Here is a 23,697-nt window from a genome sequence, read left to right on the forward strand (position 1 = left end):
TGCTCTTAAGTAAACAAATTGTTTATATTGTTGTCGGACTATGCTTAGCTCTCATACGAGTCAACTGATAGCAGCTGGTGAAATCACACACATGACCATGCATGATAGCTACAGAAAGTAATATCTTTGCACCAAGAAGACGTTGAAAGGAGTACGGATTAGTATATCCAAAGGCACAACAACACTTAAATATGAGAAAAATGAATCAATGAAATAATCCATCAAAGTGATGAAGTTTGTAAATGTAGTGGACCTCCCTGGAGCCGGCGCGAGACTGACTGAGTCGAACGTCTCCTTGACAACGCCCTGTCAATCAAAAAAATAATTCTTAAAGGTGGGATAGGAGATGTTTTTCTGGCACACTTTTTACCATATCATCTGAAAAACTCCTCATGACGCCATAGCACCCATTGAAATAGAGTGTTTGGAAAAAAAATGAAATCTTTTGGTCCAGTGTAGAGGGTGTAGTCAGAAGAAAACGGCAACCAATAGAAGTAATACTCATCATCACTTCTATTGGTTTCTGACACGTCCATCAACCGCCAGCACTCACCCCTCCTCCCTGCGCGTTCACCGACTCGTGAACTTGACCGACCCCGCCCCCATCATTCATGCACACGCGACAAGGCTCATCATCACTCGGCTAGTAGCAAGGTAACGAGAGTTAGCAGCAGGCTGAGCTACTTGGAAACTCTGGTGGCTTTTGCAGAGCTACAGGAATAACTTTGGCTTTTGGAACACTGGACTAACCATGTCAGGATAACATACTCCCTTGGATTATAGTCATCGGACTCGCAAGACCAGACTCCAACACGGGCTGAAATGGGGCCTGACACTCTTGGACACAGATGTCGGCAGCGGCTTCAAATACGCTTTGGTGACCATATTTCTAATCGAGAGGTGAGGTAATATATTTGTCTGTATAATATTTTGTGAATTGGTTTAGGACACAGTGGTGTCTTTTTTTAAGCAAGTATCCATTGAGAGGGGTCAGAGGATTAGCTCAAGCTCCAACATATCTAGCTGCTACCTTGCTTAACATAGCTGCTACCTCAATCGCTTTATTTTTGTGTGTTTTTCCCCCCTGTGGCATTTATTCTGTGCACATGAACACATTTTCAGAATTGCTCTGTGTAACTCAGACGGTTACTCTTGTGTGTTTTGCTACTAGTTGTGCGAACGAGCCAGAGCCTGGGAGGACAGAAGCACCCCTTCTCCATCCGCGTTCAGTAACTGACTACGGATTCACCCCGTAGTAAGTAACATATGCCGTGTACAGACCAAGAGCGAACGGAGCGAACGAAGCGACGGAAGTCATTATTTCTCTATGGAGGGCACGCGACCTGCGCTACCAAAGCGAATTCGCCAGGAGCGAAGCTTCTTGCGCTACCAGAGCGAATTTTGAAGATTAAACTAAATCTAATCGCAGGCGAATTCGCTCTGACGCTGTTCGGCGGCAACCAATCGGAACGTTCATATCTCCGAATGTCCCAGGCTGTCAAGCCAGAGCCGTTATGTGATTAGCTGCATCAAACATGTCAATGCTGCGTCTCGGGCGAATACAGCGTATTCAAGGCGAAACTTCTTCTGCTACCCACGCTACCAGGCAGCGTAGTTCGTTCTTGGTCTGGACACGGCATACGCACACATTACTTTGACCAGCAAAGCCCATGTCTTTCTAGTGGTTTACAAAAATATATCGTCTGCATGGTTTGCTTTGGTACGTCTCTGTTGTTTGACGCTGGTAATAGTAGCAAGCACAAGCACAACCTGTTCGCCGCTCCAGCGTTGCAAAATAGATTGCCTTGGGTTTTCAAATGTTTACATGATTGTGAGTGTAATGTTAACTCGCTGATGTCGTTTTTGAGAAGACAGTAGTTTTGCATTTGATAAATACCACCTAATGACCATGACGGCTACACGGCAGATCTTTATTGTGATGGCTACACTGAATGATCACATGGAGATGCCGGTACATTATTTGTTTTACCCTGGTTATATTGAAATGTTCTGCTTTGTCCATTCCAAGGTTGTGGTGTTTTCCATAGCTGTTCTGCTCCTGTATCACAACATATCAAGGCTGCCAAGTAAATGAAGAATGAATCACCGCACACTGGTAGTTTATTTTATTCATGTTTGTGGGTGTAATTTCGTCCAGTTGCAGATACTACTATCCTTTTTGGAATGATCTGCCTTTGAAAAACAATCTGACAAAAGCGAACAGATCCTGTAGTTGTAATTGATACACTAGACTAAATTATCATATTCCTATGTGTGCGCGCGCACGCGCCAAGTTTTCAATTCAACACACTGGGACACTTTTCAGTCTTTGAGGTTGCTGGAATCAACACAGACTACCTCCATGCACCTTATCAGAACACTTTGCATGTTTTTTGTATACTTGTCCCCTTTGTGTATTGCTGCTAATATTTCTCTTTCTAGGTTCTGTTGGTTGCATGCAGATTGTGCCAGATGATTTATCTGTCTATGGTCTAAGCATGGGCTCTGTGCTAATATGCAATTTGTGCTCTTTTTTCCCTCAGGTCAACAGCAGACAGGGTCCTTCCACAACCACATACTTATGCCAGTAAAAGCTACAGCTTTTCTCCTCCGATCCAAGAAGCCTGGACTGCAGTCACCATCTCAACACACCAACCAAGAGAAAGGCGGATGGCTCAATTCAGTATGTAGTTCTGCAAATATTCTCAAAGGTCTTCACAGCCCCCCATGGTGCTGAATGCATTTACATGTATTTGTGTAAGGTAATTACAATGCTGATTACAGAACATAACTAGGGCCATGAATGAAATTTGAGGTAGCAGCCAGCCATCACCTGATGGTGAGAGGTGGTCCTAAGATCAGAGAGAAGCAAGTTGAAATCCCATCCTTACCTCTCCCTACCTACACCTCCATCCACAGCTGAAGTGCACTTGAGCAAGGCACACAAGTCCACTTTGGTCCTGGGACTGTAGCCAACACCCTGTAAAACCCTGCTGTGTAATTTGATGTAATGAAGCCCTAATATAGTCTAACATATTGCTTGTTTCAGATATGGAAAATTGCACAATAAAAGTTCCAGGACATGAAGGCTGCATACTGTGAACGTCAACCTTCAGGGCACCGTCCTGCACAGAAGACTTTCTACCCTAAGAGGGATGGCTGACCGCAGACACTCACAACCAGGTGAGCCCAGATAAAGGAGTTATTTTTGGTGTCCCTGCCCCAACAACCCAGGTTACTTGCATTTAAAATGTCACTGGAGCTACTGTCAGATATGTGATTTCTAATTCTGTTTATCTTTTTACAGCACAGACGCCTCCAACCTCAGACTAGGCCCTTCACAGTTGCTGCACTTACCCACCTTCCCAGAGTTTTTGTGTGGTAATGACAACTGTAAATATAGTATAAAGTAATGTATCTAGTGTCATGTGTAATACATTGTTTAAATTGTCCATAAATTTCAATGACAGTAAATATTGGTGGACACAATTTGACTGTGTGGCTTTTTTTTAATTCATTCTCTGACTGAAAATGCATGGTTACATAATTTATATATTCCACAAAACCACAATCAGAAGATTATTTGACAGGTTGCATTTATTTTCTATGTATGAAAAAAAAACAATGGTAACAAGACAAACGTGGTTCCAAACCAAAAAGGTGAGATGTATAAATGTACAGATGAATGCTCCTACAGATAATGAAAAATAATAAAACTCTGCACACTGCCGATTTGTGTGTTTTATACCGTACTCTGTATAAACCTTTTATATTGCTCTAGTGGAGCAGGGTAACCCTGGCTTATCCTGGGTATTGTACTGTGTATTACAACGTCAGCCCTGTTCAAGTGCCCCATACTGTCTGTAGGCTGCATGCCTGAAGAGACCGTTTGTCTCACCTGGTCCTACATCAGCCCAAAGTCTTCCATCAAAACTGAGAACACCACAGCATTTCCTTTCAATGTTCATGGGCATCTCCTTACAGATTGCGCAGAGGCGCCAGGTTGGTTGTGCTACTGGGCTGTGACTGAGGACCAGATGTCATGTGCCAGGTCGAACATCAAACTGGGGTCACGGGTCAGGGCACGCTGCAGTAACCGATGGGATTGCTTCAAATTCAATGATTGAATCAAGGCCTGCAAAGCAATAAATACATTTTATGTAGTGCATTTTCTATTTGATGATGGGGACTAAATAACTCTATTGACAATAAGACCAATATGGACATAAGCAATCATTATTGTGTATATAAATAAAGATGTGCCAATTGTATGCATACAACGTTTTCAGACAATTTCTTACAAACTGGTGTTGTGCCAGGGGTTACACAGATGTATGAAGTAGATGGGCTTTTATGGATGTACTTGAACTACCACTGGTGTTGTGTACCTACAACCATGTAATATCACACTACTACTCATAGGAGTAGAAATATTGTAAATGGTTATCACAACAGGTGTACTCGTGTAGCCTACTCGTGTTGCGATATAGAGTACATCTGTTGTGATAACATCCATTACAATACTTACACATCTGGAGGAATACAGCAGTGCCAGGACATAATGTTATTGTGGGATGAATGTACATCCTTACAGTTAGCAGGGCGTCAATTCTGTTGGAGTCTCCCTAATCAATACCCCCGACCTCTGCTGCGTCTATCTTCCTCCTCCTCCATCTCTGGCCATCGGTCCTACTGGGCTGTTAGGTCGTGTGATGGGCCAGGAAAGTCAGAGCTGGAGCTCTCGTGGTCGTGGAAGGTCTAAAGCATAAATATCGTCAGCCAAAACAATTTCATTAGCGTTGTTGATCAGTTCGGTTGTTTTTCTTTACTCCCTCTGTCCCTGTGTCTGCGCGTGCGACAACCCAAGTGAAATCTGAAGTCATAGCCTAAAACACTACGGATTGTGGTGTCGGGTATATATAAATACAATAGTAAAATGTATACTGCTGTACACATCTGTCAAAATAAATCCATGTGTCAGTACTGTAGCTACTGGCTAGAACTACTGTCTAGGGATGACGGTATAGCATCTGTCATCAGTGTTAGGAAGTTAGAATGAGATATCTAAGTAACACGTATCAAGTCAAGTTCAATAACTAATCTAGTATACATCTACTGTCATCAACATTTCTTGAAATGGCAACCATGACGGCCTGTGCGTTTATTGTGATGTTGAACATTCTTACCATAGCCGGAGACAGTGCCATGGCTGGAAGTTAGCTTGGCTAATCGATTTGTCGAGGCTTCTAGCCCGCCCCCGCCTCGTGAGCTCTCGTGGGTTCCCGGGATAATCCGAACACTTGACAGACTGCATGCGCGTTCATGTGTTTTGAAGGCGTGGCTTTGATGGGAGGGCTGAAGGGAGAGGCGGGCTGTGTATTTTCAAAAATATAGCTCACAGGAACCGTTTTTCAAAGATCTCCAACCCTACCTTTAAGAATGTCAACTGTCTATCAACCCAGAAAACAACCCTCATTGGTCATTTAAACTATTTTAATAGCTCTCTAAAACAAAGAGTTAGCAAAAAAAAATACCTGGGTGGTATGAAAGGGACGGCAAACTATCGTTTAAAAGAAACAGAGCATACACGGCATGAATTCCTATGGACATGTATGGCTTAAAGTCACACATAGAGCAGCATGGAAAAAGGCACTCTACTTCTGACTTCCGCCGCCAACATGGCGACGTCCCGCCCCCCGCCGTTGCATCACAACAGAGTAGAACCAGAGATCTTATAGACAGAGATAAGTCATTCTAGTTCATTTCTGGTATGCACTTTCTGTCGGGTGAACGCCCCTTTAGGAGACCTTCGGTTAGGAGACCTTCGGAGTCCTCAGGTTGAGAATAAATGAAGTCCCCTTAGCGCTGTAGATGGCGGTAGCGCACTTCTCATGCAAACACCTCAAAAATAGAAGAAGAAGGAGGGGACAACGCACCCTTAGGAGACCTACAGTCGGTCCCCCTACAATGCACACCCTTTACCGAGGTAATGCCACGTCATCCACCTCGGTACGTACCGGGCCTAGCTGCAGTGTACCCAAACAACCGCCGGGTGGCACTTGGGAGCGCTCGCTATACAGCGCTTGCTGTACTTGGTAGCGCATGTTCAGGTTTGTATTGAGAGATCAATGACCCAATAACCCATAATCCAGAAGGATTTAAAAAAACTGTATATATATATATGATATCTCTCTCTCTCTCTTTCTCTCTCAATACACATTCACTCACGCGCACACACGGGCGCGCACACATAGGCCTACACATACAGATGGTGTAACTTCAATCTGCTCATTACCGTGCCGTGCCGCGGCAGCGCACCGTGATCATTACACCCTGTGGCCATTCGGAATGCGGGGGGCAGTATAGCACTGCTTTTGCAGAGCAGCGTCTGCCTGTGCTTGTACGTCTGTCTGCTTCCGTGATTGTCCATCCCCCAGTTTTAGTAGTAGTAGAAATACAGTCAGCAAATTGCATGTTTTATTTAGCATTGGGCATTTGATAGGGCATTTGATAATAACACAAGTGTGAGCCCTAAACAAGACCACCATGTGAATTTAAACTCGACTTTTTTTCTGTCTTGCATTCACCGTCTCCCAATCCGTCCCTAACTTATTTCGGCACTATTCAAGCCAGGAACGGGTATCCTCAGGATACAGAGTTTGCATACCTACTACAATTTGAACCGGTAAAGACAATTAAAACCGAGTCAATCAGACAGGAACACCATTGTAATTAAGTGTGTCCCGTGACGCCAGCATGAGAGAGATCGAATTTTAAATTTGGCGACGACATTCTGTCTTCAAAACTGGCATCGGCCGCTTCCAATTTAGGACCATAGGCCTATTCAACCGTTTCCACAACCTCACTGATCACAGTTGCCTCTAATGCCAGGGCTAAGAATAACGAAAATAGCAAAACAGAGTAGGCTAATAAACCGTAATGGAGAGACTGAGGAGACATGAAATCAAGCGGCGGAGTTCGGACCATTTTGAGTGGACCGATGTCGCTTGCTTTGTGTAGCCCTATCAAGCAAGCCTGTCTGTCTCATTTGTGCGATGAGCACACAAACACAAATTGAACCACTCGTATAGTGTGAGTCAAACAGACATGAACAACATTGTAGCCTAATGAAGTAGTGCCCCGTCATGTCAGCATGAGAGAGGTGATTTTACATTTGGCGACGACATTCCGTCTTTAAAACTGGCGCATGCCGCTTCCCCTATTGCAGGCTATTACCTGATCTACACTGATCTACACTGTCGTTACCACAAAAAACAAGGTAGCACAACTTAATACTATTACTAGCCTATATATCTGGTAGCCTAAATAGTAGGTTGAAGACGGGGGTATTATTGGTGCACTGTTTTTTTTTTGCGAAGCAGAGTAATCTGCTTCAGTGTAGCTCATTGTACGTTGATCCCTCCCTCAGTTTTAGGCTACAAGTGGAAAGAGTCAGCCAATTGCGCGTTGCACGTAACATTGGGTATTTGATAATAACACAAGCGTGATCCCTAAACAAGACCGCCAGTCGACGGTGTTTTGTTTTCATTATTCTGTCCTGCATTCACCGTCTCAATTCCGCTCCTAAAGGCTAAGTGATGTCTGTTAATTATTTCTGCACTACCTATTCAAGTCAGGAACGGATATCCTCAGGATAGCCTACGGACTAATAGGTTGAAGACGTTTTTTTTGTATTGGTGCTTGTGAACATTTCATCCTTTCAATGCGCTGTTGTGCGCGATCGACGGGATTCCGGTTAACTGGGGATGTGATGCACACATGACAAGACATCTGTTACACCAGGTGTGGCTAATCAACTGTGATTAGGACTGCAAATTCAGTTGCTTCGGTGGAGATGCGAACCAACAGTATGACTGGGGAACTATGACTCCTTCGGAGGCTGGATAACCACGACATGTCACAAAAGGCTGTGCAGTCCCTGCTGTAACCCACCCCCTCCCCCACAGACAAACATTCATGTTCTGAAAAGTTCAACACGTTCTGAAAAGCAGACACTTGTCCACGGTGACGCAACATCGAAAGAGAAACGCAGAGACTGTTCACAAATAACTGAATAAAGATTTCATAAAAAAAAAAAACACAGCATTTCTATGAAAATGTGCTGGGTGACCACACTGCCTATGCCTATCCAGATGCACGTATAGCAACAATGAGAAAGAGAGGGAGAGAGGGAGAGAGGGAGAGACGGAGAGAGAGAGCGATTAGCGCGTATCTGTGTGTGTGTGTGTGTGTGTGTGTGTGTGTGTCTGTGTCGGGGAACATTTGAAGTGAAAAAACCACCCTCCCCCACTTCAGCATCAGATGTTGGTGGTCTACAAGACTTGTTTACCCGACTATCTTGTAGCCCAGTCATGAAGTTCATAAAGCCATCGGTAGCCTATAGGCCAAGATATCCAAAATCCCTCCGCAAATTTCTGCATTGCCTGAGTTCATAGGCTAAAACAACTTTATTTAGGCCTGACTTATTTAGCTTACTTTATTAGCCTTATTTAGGCCTATTATCGTATTTAGGCTTTAACGTGGGCCTATTTTACAAAATATCGAAAGATGGAAAAGACACGACAGACAAGTTGAGGCTTACTGATCGTAGCCTATTACAGCAAACCGAACATGCGCTTTATGAACAGACTAGCCTGAGGGCAAACATCTTTGGCACTATTGAGATAACCAGGCCATGCCAGGAATTCAACTACCTGGGCACACACTAAAATACTGACAAACTACAATTACTTGGATCTTCAGTGGGTTTCGTGGGTCCGGGGGGGATGGGTGGTGATGGCACGCTTGATGTATTTTTCCCCACCCCATGCATGCACGCGGATACACAGGGTCGGGACATTCACCCAATGAATGACTGAGTGCGGCTAAAAATGCCTGTTGCATATCGTAGCCTAATTATTCACACATCACGTCAAGTCACAAATTAGTAGTCTCTTGCAGTTGACTTTTCATACTTTCGGATATGTTAAAGTTTTTGAGTAAATCGCAGTGTTTCATTCGTCCCGTGTTTCATTAGTCCCTGCTCTCCCCTACTGCCTAAACTGCAACAGTTTAAATGCGTCCTCTCCAAACAGTGTGTGTGTGTGTGTGTGTGTGTGTGTGTGTGTGTGTGTGTGTGTGTGTGTGTGTGTGTGTGTGTGTGTGTGTGTGTGTGTGTGTGTGTGTGTGTGTGTGTGTGTGTGTGTGTGTGCGTGCGAGAGAGAGAGCGAGGGAGAGAGGCGCTTAATTCCCCGCAGAAAGAGCAAGGCGATGTCTCCAAATATTAGACAAATGCATCTTATTTTAGTTAAGTAGACATCAGGGATGTATTTTGCTTAATAGCAACGCCGACCTGATTGGTTCATATTGCTCTGAATAGCCACAGAAGGCTAGGCTATATTTTAATGGGTTTACGCGCGCAAGGTCATCTAACTGTGGTCACAGTCGCCAGGTGCTATTATGAGAGGAAAACTATAGCACGTTGGCAAACATTAAAGTCAGTTTAAGCCATGCATATGATGAACCAGTTTTCTTGTTTGAAAAAACACACTTCCCGGTGCGCAGGGTGCATGCATTTCTGACTGACCCAGATGAAATCGCATGAGGAACTCCATGATTATGAGATGACATTGCATATATTTCCCAGCATATATTTCCCCTCTCTCTCTCTCTCCAAACCCAGTTGTACTTGGACTCACTTTTAACACCGCTGGCCTACCCAGGTGAATCGCAGCACACATTGTTTGCAGTGAGCCGTGCCGTGTGCGAGTGCTGTGTAACTTCACCTAATGTTTAACCTAGACTAGCGAGTGCAGTGTTGTAAATCACGTATGGAATAAGTGCAGCGATTACCTGCGTAGCCTACTTAATTATGGAAGTGAGTGTCATTTGGACTGCCTATGGAATCAAGCCTACTGTCACCAAGCTCTTCCTGTCTCCCCAGCCTCGCAATGGATGGACACCTGGCCACCGCTCCTCCGCCTCCTTCGGAACTGATGACTGTGGGGGGGATCTCCAAGGAAATGGACATGGGACTGGGTTTGGAATTTCGGACTTGTATAGATTTGGGGTGCCCCGGGACTCTTTTAGATTTCTGTTAGTTAATAAATATTATTTTAAAACTCAATATTTGTGTCTTGGCGTATTTGTGGTGTACAGCCTACTCCCCAGGGTATTTGGTAACAAGGAGAGGTGTCGCTGGAAAAATGCGCACTTTCTCACCTGCGACACATAACCCGACAGTTGGTTACACTTAATTTGAGCACGAAAACAGCAATATCAGTCGCTTGCTAATTTTTGCCAATGTGACAACATTAAATTCATTAGGGAAGTGTAGGTTAGGTTATGGCCCCAGCTGTTGGCGATGTGAGATAAATAGCCAACGCTTACACGCTCAAACGAAGCGCTGTTAGGTTACTGCGGTGAGGTGTATTGCACTCTCAGTAATTTTTACCAAACGAAAAAAGTATCCACATCCAGAACACAAGTCTGAAGTTGCAATATTAGACGTTTCAAATCTTGCGATGCGAGAATCGGTATGGCTTCTGGCTACACTCAGTTTACATTTTGTCAGAGCTTGCACATTAATGGCAATTCATCCGATCATCATTTAAAAAAAAAAAAAGAAAATTCATTACGTTATTTAGACTATTCTTTTTATGACTCTTCCTACTTCCTGGAGGTGTTCTCACACAATTTATAGGCATGTTGTTATCCGCTGAATCGGTGCGTGCTGGTGAATATGAGCATATATTAATATGCCGTCAGCATCGTCTAAAATATTCCATATGGTAATAAACATTTTGGACGTCCAAGCTCACACGGGAGCGCTGCAATAGGTAAGCTGTAGGCCAGTGTTTCCCAAACTTTTGTGTCTTAACTGTGGTGTCCCCTAAACCTCTTTGTTGTGTCACTTAATTTGAGCACGAAAACAGCAATATCAATCGCTTGCTAATTTTTGCCAATGTGACAACATTAAATTCATTAGGGAAGTGTAGGTTAGGTTATCGCCCCAGCTGTTGGCGATGTAAGATAAATAGCCAACGCTTAAACGCTTAAACGCGGCGCTGTAGGTTACTGCGGTGAGGTTTAGGCCGCCTATTGCACTCTCCGTCATTTTTACCAAACGAAAAAAGTATCCACATCCAGAAAACAAGTTTGAAGTTGCAATATTAGACGTTTCAAATCTTGCGATGCGAGAATCGGTATAGGGGCTTGTGGCTACACTCAATTTAGGTCTAAGCTTACACATTTTGTCAGAGCTTGCACATTAATGGCAATTCATCATCATTAAAAAAAAAGAAAATTCTTTAGGCTATTTATTCTTTTTATGACTCTTCCTACTTCCTGGAGGTGTTCTCACACAATTTAATTAGGCATGTTGTTATCCGCTGAATCGGTGCGTGCGGGTGAATATGAGCATAATGAATATGCCGTCAACATCGTCTAAAATATTCCATATGGTAATAAATGTCGCCTACCCATTTGCGCTTGAATGTGTATTGTACGTATGCAAGAGAAAGTGTGTGTGTGTGTGTGAGTGAGAGAGAGAGAGAGAGAGAGAGCGAGAGAGAGAGAGAGTGAGCGAGCGAGCGAGAGAGAGAGACTACCACGTGGTAAAGCGTATAGCAAGCGCTCCCAAGTGCCACCCGGCGGTTGTTTGGGTACACTGCAGCTAGGCCCGGTACGTACCGAGGTGGATGACGTGGCATTACCTCGGTAAAGGGTGTGCATTGTAGGGGGACCGACTGTAGGCCTACACATACACACACACACACTCTCTTTCTCTCTCTCACTCTCTCTCTCTCTCTCTTGTTCATATCAGATAACCATAGCACAGAGTGGTGAAGAAGCGCAAATGTGTTGGCAACATTTATTACCATATGGAATATTTTAGACGATGTTGACGGCATATTAATATGCTCATATTCACCAGCACGCACCGATTCAGCGGATAACGACATGCCTAATTAAATTGTGTGAGAACAGCTCCAGGAAGTAGGAAGAGTCATAAAAAGAATAAATAGCCTAATGAATTTTCTTTTCTTTTTTTATGATGATCGGATGAATTGCCATTAATGTGCAAGCTCTATGTGTAGACCTAAATTGAGTGTAGCCACAAGCCCCTATACCGATTCTCGCATCGCAAGATTTGAAACGTCTAATATTGCAACTTCAAACTTGTTTTCTGGATGTGGATACTTTTTTCATTTGGTAAAAATTACGGAGAGTGCAATAGGGGGCCTAAACCTCACCGCAGTAACCTACAGCGCCGCGTTTGAGCGTTTAAGCGTTGGCTATTTATCTTACATCGCCAACAGCTGGGGCGATAACCTAACCTACACTTCCGTAATGAATTTAATGTTGTCACATTGGCAAAAAATTAGCAAGCGATTGATATTGCTGTTTTCGTGCTCAAATTAAGTGTAAGCAACTGTCGGGGTACAGGCGCACACATGCGGAACTCTAGTAGCCATAACCAACAGAACAGATGTCACGTGTCAGATGTCACATCCCCACCTGCATTTTTTGCTGTTTGCTATGACTAATCAATGCACTGAGTGTAGTGTAGGCCTATGCCATTAAATTATGCCCAAAAAGTATGCCTATGCCAAAACATTTTTAAACTAAACAATGTCTGCGCAGCCAGGAATTCTCTCTCTCTCTCTCTCTCATTCACTCACTCACACACACACCCGCGTGTTCATATAGGCTAGGAGAGGACGTTAATTTGACATAGGTCAACTGCAAGGGACTACTAATTTGTGACTTGAAGTTGACGTGATGTGTGAATAATTACGCTATGCAACAGGCATATTTAGCCGCCCATTGAAAGGCGCGTACTCATTTTTGTGCTCATCTTATTGTGGTAGCCTGAATGTGACTGTCGTGCCGAAAAGCGAGTCCCTGCCAGAACAAGAGTGCCCTCATTGAAACCAATGTCATTTTTTGAGAGAAAAATATACTCATTTTTGCAGAATGAATTACATAATATATGAACTAAAATATGCTTATGAAATATTACTCGTCCTCCACTTAATATGAGCTATTTGACTGAAACCGCAACATTTGTTATGACAATTATTCGATTCCTTTATGGAAATAATAGCCTACTGAAATTGTAACCAGCTCTTTGTAGCCTAATTCTTCCAGAAGGAATGCAGATGCTTTATGGATATGCTTTCCATCCATGCACTCTCCGTGCAGGGGTGGTGGAAAGACACCAAACGTGCCATCACCATCCCCCCGGACCCACGAAACCCACTGCGCTCCGAAGTTGAATTCCTTTTACTACTTTATTGCTATGTGTGCATAAAGCGCATGTTCGATTTGCTGTAATAGGCTACGACCAGTAGCCTCGACGTGTCTGTCTTTTCTTTTCCTTCTTTCAATATTTAGTAGGCTAACATATGTTTAAGCCTAAAAATATAATAAATAAATAGAAATAATTTGGTATCCATGTCTGGTTAGCGTCTATTTGTGGTCTTTGGTTCTCCGCACCATCTTATGACAATGTTGAACAATGTTGAACAAAAAAAACGGATCCACACACGTCATACTCTTTTATTACCTCATATTGTTTTTATTGTATTGATTTTTAATTCTGTGTATAAACAAATAAACGTAGGCTAAACTTTCAGTAAGAGTGAAAATTTATTTTACAAGTAGGCCTACAGAGTTTTAGTAGACAATGCCTATACAGCAGCCTTTACAAGTTGCCTAATGTAGGCTACACTGCAGATAAAGACAGCAGAAAACATCCTTTCTGCCCGGCTTAACCAGAATTGCGTTCCGTCCCTTTCGCTGTGTCTCCTGCGACTCGGTCTGTTGTTTGTGCAGTAGTGCGCTGTTTCCCTTCACCTATCAGTGGGCTCACCACCTAGATCGATGATTTGGTCGATGACTGTAGGCCTATACAGGTGACTGGACACTTAAAATACTTTGTAAGGATTTATTTTTAGGCATAGCCTACTTAGATTTTTTTGAATGCCGCCTTTGTCCTGAGTGAATTCTGAATCAAGACCAGACTGCGTTGCTGCCACCCTTGTTGAGTCACTAGCCAACTGCACTTTTTGCACCATGGGATTTACTGTATGGACACGGGAGTAAGGACATTGAAGTAGGGTAGGCTAGGCCTACACCTGGACACTTAAAAGACTTTGTAAGGATTTATTTTTAGGCATAGTTTGATTTTTTGAACGCCTTTTTATTGATCTATGTTTTTATTGCTATTTGTGTAGTGGAAAGTGCGCACATCCAGCAAAAAAGCATCAGCAGGTGCCAGATCAAAAAACTGTCACATGTAGGAGCGGGAAAGGACACTGCTTGCAAAAGACTTAATTTATTGGGAGCAACGTTTCGATCATAGATCTTCACAACAAATAAACATTCAAACTTTTGAAACAATATCCATACTCTGCCTTGCATCTCTCGTGTGTGTGTGTGTGTGTGTGTGTGTGTGTGTGTGTGTGTGTGTGTGTGTGTGTGTGTGTGTGTGTGTGTGTGCGCGCGCGCTCGTGAAAAAACCTCTTGGCCGCAAACTGTTTAACTCACACGGCTTGGAGGGGCGCTTACATAAATGTCAACTGACTACAGTCTTCAACTGTGTGACGCTATGAATGTTTGTCTGTGGGGGAGGGGGTGATTAAACCCCCACACGGACACAAAAGAGCTCGTGGTGTGACAGGTTATCCAGCCTCCGAAGAAGGAGTCATAGTTCACAAGTGTTCACAAGCACTAATAATAATAATAATAGGCCTAGTCTGTATCCTGAGGATATCCGTTCCTGACATGAATGCAGAATAATAAAATCAAAACACTTGTTTAGGGCTCACGCGTGTGTTATTATTAAATGCCCAATGTTACGTGCAATAGAATGTCGTCGCCAAATTTAAAATTCGATCTCTCTCATGCTGGCGTTACGGGACACACTTAATTACAATGGTGTTCCTGTCTGATTGACTCGGTTTTAATTGTCTTTACCGGTTCAAATTGTAGGTAGGCCTATGCAAACTGGATTGGGAGATGGTGAATGAAAGACAGAAAAAAGTCGAGTTTAAATTCACATGGTGGTCTTGTTTAGGGCTCACACTTGTGTTATTATCAAATGCCCTATCAAATGCCCAATGCTAAATAAAACATGTAATTTGCTGACTGTATTTCTACTACTACTAAAACTGGGGGATGGACAAGCACGGAAGCACAAACAGACACAGGCAGACGCTTGGAGGGGCGCTTACATACGTAGATGTCAACTGACTACAGTCTTCAACTGTGTGACGGTATGAATGTTTGTCTGTGGGGGAGGGGGTGATTAAACCCCCACACGCACACAAAAGAGCTCTCTCTCTCCCCCCCCCCCAACAACACAAGAGGGAATATTCGCATTGGACGCACTTGTTTAGTCCCTCACAATGTGTAGGGCCTATGCTGGTTGCCATATTAAAATCAGGTTTTAAGAAGAGCACACACAATCGAATCGAATTAACACAATCGAAAGTAGCCTATAGCCAAATATTTTAATTAAATTCGGGCGGTTGGTTGAATCATTCAAATAGCCTAATTAAAAATAGCCTATATAGCCTAGGCTTATAGCCTATATCCCCACCAACAAAAATTATGAAATAATGAAAACAAATTATACTCTGTAGCCGCCTTAACAATAGAAGTAGGCCTAATTAGGCCTATTAATGAATACGTTTGCCAAAAAAATTAGGCCTAAGCAAAAAAAAAAAAAAGAATTTCCCACGGCACAGTGGTTGGGAAACACTTATCATACTGTCACAGGTGGGGGGTGCGCGTTTGACAGCGGCACCCCCACTTAATACCAACTACCCCGAGGAGCATTGTACACATCAGGAAACACCAAGACAACAAAGTCATTTAAATCAAGTATTTATTTTCTATTTGGAGACATAGTTCTGTATGCATGTGTGTGTGTGTGTGTGCACGTGTGTGTGGATGTGTAACCAGTTCTCTGTCCGCGGGGTCCAATGGTCCAATGTCTCTGATCAGCACCTCAAACCTCTCACTCGGTCCGTGCGCATCGTAGCCTTCGACAGGTTGGGCGGGGCCACCTGGCTCGTCTGGGCACGCGGAGGCGGATCAGCTGGTGGAGATAGGAGAAGGGTAAACAGGCTTCCAGTCTCTGAATTCGTATGAATAACGCACAGGGGGGTGCTAACTCCCATCACCAATTGTGAATAAAATAGGCCTACACAGCACGAGTAACTATAAGTTACTTATTTAAAGGAGCACACGTGAGCAGCATAGCAACCAACACAGCACACATAAAACGATGGTGTAGGGGTGGCCATCCTCGCTGCGCAAAAAGTCTTCCGATCGTGAATTCGCTGGGTCCGGGAGTGAGAGAGAGAGTGAGTGACAGACAGGGCGGGCCAGGGGCAGCGCACACAGCGGGGAGGAGGCTTCAAGTAGCGCATTCAGGCCGACTGAGAACCGTGCTGGAGCCCGTTCCCGCACCTAATCGCGAACCGACCGTCGTGTTCACGCCACAGATATTTGCGTTCGCGAACCGGAAAATTGGTTCGCAATGCGAACCACAAAATACTAGGTTTTTCTCTGCGAACCGTGACGACAGCGTGGTCGTCAGCAGGTTCATCCGGGTAACACAGCCGCGTGAGGAAAAAAGTTCAGAGCCCGGTATGAACACTGGCGGTTCGCAGACAAACACTTAAGTGCCGAACGTAACTGGTGCGAGCACCGACACCGGCTCCGTTCTGGTCGGCCTGAAAGCCATAAAGGTGAAGGCTATGGTGACCAGGCGTGGCACTTAACTTCGGTGGTGAGCGTCCTCTAAGCCTTTGACTTCGATATTCGATATTCGAATATAAGTCGAATGTTAAGAAAATTCTAGACATTCGAACGAATATTAATTGGCCATTAATATTCGAATCTGACATGGGTATTGATTTTTGGGGTATTTCATTGGTATTGATTAAAATTATTTCCTTGTAAACATCGCAATTCACAGTCTCAATTTATTTTTTCCATGGCTGGTTAATCACTACAGCTGTGTTGAGGAGAGTCGCGTGCGTGGCTCATTTCTCTGTGTTCCGTAGCAGGACACTTGCGGCAGGCAGTCTCCCCCAGAGTCCGCATTAACAAGCAGATGAGTGCCGCAGAGTTCCATTCAAGTGAATGGCTATCATTAATAAACAAAGCATCATCACATTACTTTCTGGAGTTGTTGACGAGTTTCTGGAATTATGTGATTCAACCCCAAGTACCTGATTACGCCAAGAGTAAGATAATAACTTCTTGTTTTTTGGATTTTGACCAAATTAGCTTCGTTGGTCTGGGTGTCAGATCAGGCAGACTCCAGGTGATGATTTTGTTAGCATGCTTTTAGCATGTTTTTAGCGCACTGCTAGTTTGTGTAATGTTCGTTTTTAGACAAAAGCAGTCATCTTACCTAGACCTACAAACACTCTACCTAAATGTCCGTCATTAGTGATAGAAAATAAATACATATTTGTTGATATTGGTGCTGTGTGCTCAATTCTCATGATTCCCATATGATCCAATTCAAATTTTAACTTGGGCTACAAGTTTGACATGGCTGCTAGCTTTGCCATGTTTTAATCTGCATTCACACCTCTAAGTACCGTCTTCTTAATAAGTGCTGAACGATCGCTAAACAATAATGGCTGTTTGAATGCATGTTGTTAATGGGCCATTAGGCTACATCTCTGGTTGGAATAGCCTTTTACTAGTCACTGACTGGGGGAAAGAACAACTTCAGCTTGATATCAGGTCTAACTGGGGCAATTTTAATGGTAAAATATATGGATAAATATTCGAATATATTCGAATATCGTTTTTAATTTAGAAACGAACTTCGACTATGATTTTTGGGCACAAGTCAAAGCCCTAGCGTCCTCCACCACCAGCTTTCCAACGCAACCTCTTCGTGACTCTGGCCGCAAACCTCGTTCAGGCAATATGCCGTCCGCGCCATTCGTAGTCGTCTGTTGCTTGTGTCGTCCAAAGGACCGAACGCGTGCCCCATCTTCTCCTGGCCCCATCCGGATACCGGCGTGCAGCTCACCCCCCTCCCAAGGCTGCCCCCCGGCCGCAGTAGTCTCTCCGACCCTTCTCTCGTGCGGTAGCTGTGCGTCTCGTCCTCCTCCGGATCCTCCTCGCCATCTTGCCACCTGCATTCAAAAAGCCCACACCCACCCCGTACACCCAATCACCTTTCTCCCTCTTCCCATTGGCACCTGCAAACATTTGCAATCAGTGAGAATAACAGTTAGTCCAAGTTTGTCACCCCCGTGACAATACGACTGCTGTGTTTTTAAAAAGAAACGGCAGTGCACAGCCTTTTGTGACACGTCGTGGTGTGACAGGTTATCCAGCCTCCAAAGAAGCAACACAATGTCGTCGCCAAATTAAAAATTCAATCTCTCTCATGCTGGCGTTACGGGACACACTTAATTACAATGGTGTTCCTGTCTGATTGAGTCGGTTTTAATTGTCTTTACCGGTTCAAATTGTAGGTATGCAAACTCCTGAGGATAGCCTACCCGTTCCTGACTTGAATAATGCCGAAATAAGTTAGGGACGGATTGGGAGACGGTGAATGAAAGACAGAAAAAAGTTGAGTTTAAATTCACATGGTGGTCTTGTTTAGGGCGCACACTTCTGTTATTATCAAATGCCCAATGTTACGTGCAACACAATGTCATCGCCAAATTTAAAATTCGATCTCTCTCATGCTGGCGTTACGGGACACACTTAATTACAATGGTGTTCCTGTCTGATTGACTCGGTTTTAATTGTCTTTACCGGTTCAAATTGTAGTAGGTATGTAAACTCTGTATCCTGAGGATACCCGTTCCTGGCTTGAATAGTGCTGAAATAAGTTAGGGACGGATTGGGAGACGGTGAATGCAAGACAGAAAAAAAGTCGAGTTTAAATTCACATTGTGGTCTTGTTTAGGGCTCACACTTGTGTTATTATCAAATGCCCTATCAAATGCCCAATGCAAAATAAAACATGCAATTTGCTGACTGTATTTCTACTACTACTAAAACTGGGGGACGGGCAAGCACGGAAGCACAAACAGACCACAGACACAGGCAGACGCTGCTCTGCAAAAGCGGTGCTATACTGCCCCCCGCATTCCGAATGGCCACAGGGTGTAATGATCACGGTACGCTGCCGCGGCGCGGCACGGTAATGAGCAGATTGAAGTTACACCATCTGTAACTTCAGCACACACTTTTGCATTGGGTGGGCGGGTTTCCAAGCCTCTTTATTACTCCACCCTCTTTGGTAGAACACACACTATCCCCTTCAGAGCTTAACACTAACACACGCCAGGTAGCCAAATGCGGGTGAAAGTCGGCATTGGCTAGTAGATACCGAAGGTTCACTAGCCATTCTGGCGGGTCCGTCACTATTCTAAATGATGAGGCACCGCATTTTGTAGTTTTTTTTCCCTCGGACCGTCTTTGCTACAAACGCAACGCAATGCGATTTCGCGAGCCTACAATACCCATGAAGCACCTGTGTCACGTGTCACCTGTGTCTCACGCAGGAGAGGAATCTGCAGATAGATAGAGTCTTGCGAATATGAGTGGCAGCAGCGAGCTACCGGCACATCAGCGCGCGTTTGGAAATGTCACTGAAAACCTTCACGTGAAAATAAAGTAGCGAAGTTCATCTCAACTGACCTGTTTTGGGATCTGTCATTAGTACAATGCATAGTAGTAGTGGACATTAAAATGACCAAGGCGAGAGGAGAACACCTCAGTCTTGAGAAAGTCTTGAGACTAATTAGCGCAGTGATAAGACAAGGACACATGCGGCATTAATAATGTTCGGTTTAAATCATTTTCTGATTTGCCTGTATATCTTCATACCTTAATATTCCTCCATGTTTCTTGTGCCGTTGTTCCCGACTGACAAACGGGGCTTAAACAACGCGCAGTAGTAGCCTTCCAGACAGTAGGCTACAAAATCATGTCCCATGTCCCTTCGCATGTGCCCATCTTGCTTTGCGTCCGTTTATATTTTAAACAACTCAATGTTAAACGGAATGAAAGGAAGTCGTAGCTCCTTCTGTAGCTACCGGCCGCATATGTGTGTGCCTTCTAGTAGATAGCCTACTTTTATGAGAAAATATTCCAGAAGAGGTGTTATTCTACATCCATGACCGAGGACATGCGAAGCTTGGCAATGACTTTGCACTATCTAGCTAGGCCTACTTTGCGCATCGAAAGTGCCCTTAAGATCAAAGACGGAAATATTTTGCTCTCATGTAGCTTACATTTGTGCCCTTCCACAACACTGTGCTTGGTGTTTCTGCACGGCTATGCCATTCCTCAGATGAGTTAATCTGTTCTTATAGCATGCATGCATGCATGGACCAGTTAACAACAATTCTAGTTATTAGGCCCTATATTATATTATATTATATTATATTATATTATATTATATTATATTATATTATATTATATTATATTATATTATATTATGTTATATTATATTATATTATATTAGGCCTATGTTATATTATCCTACATTACATTATTACAGCCTATTATATAATTCATTAAAGCTGCTATGATGGTTAAGAAAATTATGGCTAGTGAAAAGGCCCAATGGCTAGTGAGTCACGAAAACCACTAGCCAAAATGGCTGGTAAGCGAAAAAGTTAGTGTAAAGCACTGATCCCCTTACTTAATAAGTGCGTCTTAATATGCGACCTTGCCTCCTCCACTTGCCTCCTCCACTTGCTTCTCATCATGATGACATCACTGACAACAGCATTATATTTCAATATCTTGCAAAAGCTCAATTGTAGAGTCTTTAATTGTGAATAATAACAAAATACTGCCATTTTCAAAACGTCCGATTCTTATATTAGATGGAGAACAGCACAAAGAAACATGTTAGCCATCGAAACTGACAAAAATTATTGTTTTGGGGGATATTCATGGCTATGTAGGATTGTACAGGTAGCTGTTAATACCTGCTGGGCATTGCTGCCTGTCGCACCTCCTCCGGTGCCCATGGGTCAGCGAGAGAAAATTAGACTTGTGACACAAACACATTTATTGTATAAATTACTAGACAGACATAGGGAATACACATTCACATTCATCATGCATGCACAGAAGGTGCCTTCTTCAACCACCTTCGCAGGTAGCTGTAGCCCTACGCCAGAGGCACATGTCGTCAGGTGGTGTCCAGCCATCTCTGCGGTGTTTCGGCCCTGAACCACAACACCGCCAACTCCAGCTAGTGGGCCAACAGTGAGTGGCCAGGCTCACTGCCCATCTGCTTCTGGCATACAGCTCACACCTGTCACGATCTGGACTTTGTGTTGTTGTTTTGTGGTCATGTTTCACTGTCTCTCCCCTTGTGATCTGATTCTTGCCCGTTTTGGTTTCCTTGTGTTTTGTTTACGTTTAAGTCCTGTCACCTCTGTCCATGTGCTTTTGTTTTCCTGTCATGTGTTCTGCCCCGCCCCTCGTTTGTGTCACCTGCTCCACTTATCTTTGCCTTGTTTAGCTCTCGTTATTGTTTTCATCTCGTACCTGGCCCTCTTCTGATTTCCTCGTTGTCCATGCCTGCTTGCTGTCATTGCTTTCACCTGTTCTTGTGTGTCATGTGCCTCCTCAGTTGTCTGTCTGCCTTCTGTCTGATTGTTGCTTATTATCCCATTGTCTGCCCTTGATCATTCCCTTCTGATTTGTTCCCTCGTTGTTTGCCCACCTGTGCCCTGTTAGGTTCTGCCCTATCGTGTGTTTTCTTCTGATTTCTTTCTGTGTATTTAAGCCGTAGTGTTTCAGTTATTCCTTGTTGCGTCATTGTCTCACCACACTTTGTTCGTCTGAAAACCCTGAGAAGTAGTAAGTGTCTTGTTCCCTGAGAAGTAGTACGTGTCTTGTTTGTAAGTTTAAGTTTTCTGTTTTCTAGATTAATGTTTTCCCCCACGTGGGTTTTTGTTTTGGAATGAATCTTTGTTACACTTGGTCCTTTTGTAGTGCTTTTTAGTTAAATAAAACCCCAACCTTTCCCATACCGTCGTTTGTGTGCTGCATTTGGGTTCTCGCTTTGAAACTCTGACACACCAACAATACATACGTTTCATACATTTGATAAGCATAAAAAAACAAAAATAAATAAATAAATAAAAAAGGAAAATAAGGCAGCTGTGCTCGGGTGCGTTGGTTGCTGGGGCGGCAACAGTGCTGAGTGAAAGGTGCCGAATGCGCTGAATGCTTACTGACGAGTTGTTTGTGAGGCAGTTGAGCTGTTTGGTGTTCGTTGGCTGCTGGCTGTAACCCCCTTCCAATGCAGCTGTGCTCGGGTGCGTTGGTTGCTGGGGTGGCAACAGTGTTGAGTGAAGTGACGAATGTGCAAGCCGGTTGGGAGATAGGCTTGCTGTTCCCTGCAGCTGCTGTCTGGGGGTTAGGTGTTCTTCCCCCAGTTTCTGTCCTTCCTCCGCAGCCAGAGCCAAAAGCTCCCTTTCTCCGCCTCCTCTGCCAGTTCCTTTGTTGCCTTCTTAAGCTTCCTTCCGGTGACTCCCACATCCTTTAGGAGGCGTAGAGTCGACAACCCCATAAAGCCTCTGCATCCAACCTCCACTGGGTAGATGGTAGTCTTCCAGCCCGCCTCCCGGCACTCAGCAGCCAGTTCGGAGTACTTGGCCTTTTTCCGCTCGAAGGCAGCCTCGATTCCTTCCTCACTTGGCACAGTGAGATCAATGAGGGCCACCGCTCTTGCCTTTGTGGACCACGCCACTATGTGTGGGCGGAGAGATGTGGTGGTAATCTCTGTGGGAAATAGAAGCTTCCTATCCAAGTCGACTTTCATGCTCCAATCCTGGCCGGGACTGAAGGGCCTTGATGTTTCTCTTTGCCTGATGCTTCTGATCCCTCCTTCCTCGACACAGGTGGTGGGATCCTTTGTCGGCGATGGTATTCTGCTATCCTGTCTGCGCTCCTCCAGTACTTCGGCTAGCTTTCTCAAGACTTTGTCTTGGCGCCATCTGTAGCAGCCTGTAGTGGCGCGATTTTGCTGCCTGACAAGATATGCTGGAGGCTTGCATTGGGAGCATTGCAGAGTGTGCAAAATTCCTCATTTCCAAACCACTGGTGGAGGTTCCGAGGACAGGGTTGAGCGCAGGCCCACTGACAGAGGGGGACAAATTGGTATGTTGTCCCGGGCCCAGGGAGATAGGGGGCCCAGATTTGGCTCCCCATTACATTGTATGTATTGGGTTGAGGGCCCTTTCAGATGACATTGTCCTGGGCCCAGCAAAAGCTGTCAGCGGCCCTGGTTGAACGTATAAGAAAGCTGAGTCTTGCCTGTGGGATCTTCCACACGTCTGACCAACTGATGTTCCTGTTTGAGATTCCCTCCCAGATTGTCCAGCTTCCCTGCCGTCCCTGAGACACAGCCTTGATCTTGTAGCGGTCTTCTTCCATCCTCGTCACCTCCGCCACTACCATTTCCTTCCTTTCCTTGCGGTGGGCCTTGGACCAGAATCTTGGTGCATCTCCCCATCCTAGGCCTGCTCTACCTACCTGCACTCTGCCCATGATTTTCTTGTGCTGCAGCCGGCTTACAGCTTGGTCGACCTCGGTCTGGGCGTTCCACTTGCAGCCAGTCAGGACCCTGGCGTTAGCCTTCCTGACTGACTCGTCTGTGGACTCCCG

At 44.4% G+C, this 23,697-nt stretch overlaps 1 long non-coding RNA gene across 1 annotated transcript; it reads left to right on the top strand.

Moving 5' to 3' along the window:
* Positions 1-2,076: 2,076 nt before the first annotated feature.
* Positions 2,077-3,402, top strand: LOC134444753 (uncharacterized). Its single transcript, XR_010034087.1, has 3 exons — positions 2,077-2,683; positions 3,050-3,183; positions 3,308-3,402. It is a non-coding gene; the product is annotated as an uncharacterized LOC134444753 (long non-coding RNA).
* The last annotated feature ends 20,295 nt before the right edge of the window (positions 3,403-23,697 follow it).

This window comes from Engraulis encrasicolus, unplaced genomic scaffold (genome assembly GCF_034702125.1).
Source record: "Engraulis encrasicolus isolate BLACKSEA-1 unplaced genomic scaffold, IST_EnEncr_1.0 scaffold_70_np1212, whole genome shotgun sequence".
Lineage (NCBI taxonomy): Eukaryota > Metazoa > Chordata > Actinopteri > Clupeiformes > Engraulidae > Engraulis > Engraulis encrasicolus.